Below are 3,736 nucleotides of genomic sequence, written 5' to 3' on the forward strand. Positions count from 1 at the left end.
CCAAATTGAAGATCATGGTGGTGACATTATTCTTGAGTCAATCCTAGTGTTGGTCTTGGTTGAGCACTTGCACAAAATGAAGATCATACTTGGTTAGATGACACCACCAAGTTCACTACAAACAATGATCATTACTTATAAAAAAAATCATATATGTGATTGAGATCAAGAAGTGTACTCATAACTTGAATAGGGAAGATTGGGTGAATATTATTGAAAATTATTTCCTTGTTTTTCACTTGCAAGGTAGCAATTAACCTAATTAGGATAGGGTGAAGATTAGTGAAAATTACATCTTATTAATTATTTGCTAACTTAATGCAAGTAAAAGTTAAGTTTGGTTTCTTTTAAAATTAATTTCACGTTGTTGATTGTGCATATGTTTTGTTTTTTATGCTTATTTTTACTTAATTTTTCGTTTTTTACGAAGTTCGATTTTTTTTTGAGAAATATTTGTGTATTTCATATAAGGTATATACATGTTTTGGTCTTTGAGGGGCTACTCAAACTCAAAGCCATTACAACAAAACTCATCATGTCATTGGCGAAAATTGAACTTTGATAGGGAGGACAGATAACAATCATTCCTCCCAACCTCCTGAAGTAAACCCAATTGACACCGAAGTTGGATTCATACAAAACCTTTAACTAACACAAATTAATATAAAATTGCATAGAAATTGAAATAAAATGAAAAATCTAAATATAATTGTAATAAGATAATTAATTTTAAACTAAACAAATTTTTGGTGTCAAATTCAATTAGTTGAACTGCTTAGCCTTTTAGTTTGTCTTTACTTTTGGCCTATAAGTTCATGCAATTGGTCGACCTTGTCTTTGGTTGTGCAATGTTCCTTTCGTTTTTCTTTAATAATAAATAATTTATGATTCACTTTCGATTTTATTGTCATGTCTCGTTTTTTTCGTCCTAATAATGAACCAAGCTAGCATGGCTTGAAACATAGTCTAATATCTACGATGTGGTATACATAGAAGATGTCTCTCAAACATATGTCTATTTAGTTTTGCAACTTAAAGTTGACTTGGCTCTTTTGGTGAGAACCATACATTTATCATCTCTCTTAAGTATTTGTGTAATACTTTTCAAGATGGATTGTTTAATTTGAAGAGTAATGGAGTTGAAAGGGGTTTAATTGATTGTTGATAACATTAAAAGAATTGTGGAGAGTTGCGACATCAGTTTTCCATGTTTAAAATGAAGTATAAAACTTGCAAAATTATAGAAGTTAATAACAATATTGTAATAGTTTATGATATGATTGGTGATAGGTAGGTACTGCTATCAAAACACATTTTGATAGTCATGTTAAAAAATATTGAGAGTAGACATTTTTGTCAAGAATAATCTTGATAACTATGTTAATAAAACAAACTAAGATCAATTGTATATAGAGATTCCATGAGAGAAGATTTATGGGCAAAATGTTATTAGAAAGTACTAAATTCCACTAGCTTGATTTTTATAAGGCTTTTAATATAAAACAAGTAGTTCTTAAATGTACAACATCATGCAATATATGTACCATGCAAAATTTTGAAACTAGTCCTTAATCATTGTGAAATGGTCGAAGCACTAGCATATGATATCACCAAGGGACTGGTTGAGGGTGAGAGGCTCTCACTGCATGATCATGGGGGTGCACAAGAGTGAGAGCCCATCACTTCTAACATCTAAAGCTATAGGGAAGAAACTCCATAAGGAAGCTTGGCTACTTGAGCGACCTTGGGGAGTAGTGTGTTGAATGACGTGGTATCGACTTAGGGATTTCCAAGAGTTGATCCATTTGTTGATTTGGTGGTGTACTCCTAATGTCTAGGATTGATAGCTCTTCATGGTTCTTCAGGAGGTTTGTCGACCACCCTCGAGGGGTTGAGAGCAAACCTAAGGTTGGATCAATTTGGAATTTGAAGTAACATGTCTTTACTTATTGTTTGTTTCCGTAATCAGATGGAATAGTTGCAAAATATGAGGTGATTCTCTTAAAGGCCTCCCTACGGGTTGTGACACATTAAGATTGAGAGTTGTGCTTGAACACTTTTCTCATGAAGAGAGTAGTGCATTTTGTTTTTCAGGGTAGTGGAAAAAGGTGGAAAGGGAGTTATTTGTATCTTGAAATAGGTAGTGGCATCTCCTTCCGATCCCTTGTAAGTTGCATAAATGGAAAACCTTTATGAGTGTGAGATGTGGTGGTTTGTCTTAATCAAATGTCTACGAAAGGCCACCTAAAATTGAGTAAGTGGGATCCAAAGTGCATGCATTTAGTGTTTGCGTGTATACGAAGGTTGGATAATAAGGCCATCTCTTAGTGCCATAAATTGCTTATAATAAAAGGCCATGTTTGGGCCAGGGCCTTCCAGGTGTGAGTTAGACATATTGTCTACAAATAACTTTTTGATTACCTTACGGATATGTGTAGATAAATAGGATTCCTCGATTTTTTTTTGGGGGGTTGGGGCGGGGGGTCGGGGTGGCGGGGATCCTATGGACAAGTGGCATAAAGGGAAAACCATGCATGATCGTGAGATGTGGTGGTTTGTATTGATCAAATGTCTATGAAATCATTCAATGTTTGTGTGTATATGAAGGCTGGATAATAAAGCCATTTTTAGTGCCATAAACTACTCATAATAAAAGGCCATCTTTGGGCAATGACCTTCTAGAATTGACCTACATATATTGTGTACAAATATCCTATTTCATTACCTTAAGGACCTGCTTAGACAAATAGAAGATAGCTTGACGCATCTAGGGAGTCCTTGAAAAGGGACATGGGGGCGAGGGAGGTGGTGGGGGGATGCTTTGGAGAGGTGGCCACACATCTTGGTGAATGAGAGACTTTTGAGAATTAATAATGGGCTCGCCTTAGAGTTTACCAAGGTAATGATTTCATAAGAACAAAGTGCTAAATAGGAATACCATTCTCTTGGAGGCCAAGACCTAAAAGATTTATACTGTGCGAAGGGAGAAGACCATTGGGAATATGACCTTGAGGTGAATGGGGTTTGGAATGTCTCTGTTTTAGCCCAATCACTTTGAAGTAAATTTGATCCATATACCTCAAAATCACACATGAACATGGGTTTGATGATCATTTCCAAAAGGTACACTTGGATGAGATATCTTGGAAATCTAAGTCATTATGTTTCACTACTTTTGACCATGGAGTTCAAAATTGGTCGAATTTCAATGAATGGCAAACATGTATGTTCATATTTGTCCTTTAAATTTAGGTGAATAAAAAATAAATTCATTTCTATAAATATTATTTGTTCATTTTTATTCAAACCCATGTTCATGTGTGATTTTGAGGTATATGGATCAAATTTACTTAAAAGGGATTGGGCTAAAACAGAGACATTCCAAACCCCATTCAACTCGAGGTCATATTCATATTTGTCCTTTAAATTTGTTTGTTTGTTTTTTTTTAAATAGTAATTGAAAGATTATATTAAATAAAATTTGTGTCTGGGTATGCAACATTACATTAGATTTTCATAGAGTCCAATATGTAGGCTAATAGTCTCGACTATTTGAGATGCTTGATGTCATAACAAAATACCAACAATGTAACTACTATACTATATATTCTAGTATTATAGACATGCCAAAACAATCCTAGAATCTAGCAAATTTGACTTTCATATAGACCTATGTTAGGTTATTATTATGTTATCCCTCCTAGAAGTTCTCTTGTTCCATGATTGGAGTAGTGAT

Source organism: Pinus tabuliformis, chromosome X, assembly GCF_031772625.1.
Source record: "Pinus tabuliformis cultivar Carrire ecotype Pingquan chromosome X, CPIR1, whole genome shotgun sequence".
Classification (NCBI taxonomy): Eukaryota; Viridiplantae; Streptophyta; class Pinopsida; order Pinales; family Pinaceae; genus Pinus; species Pinus tabuliformis.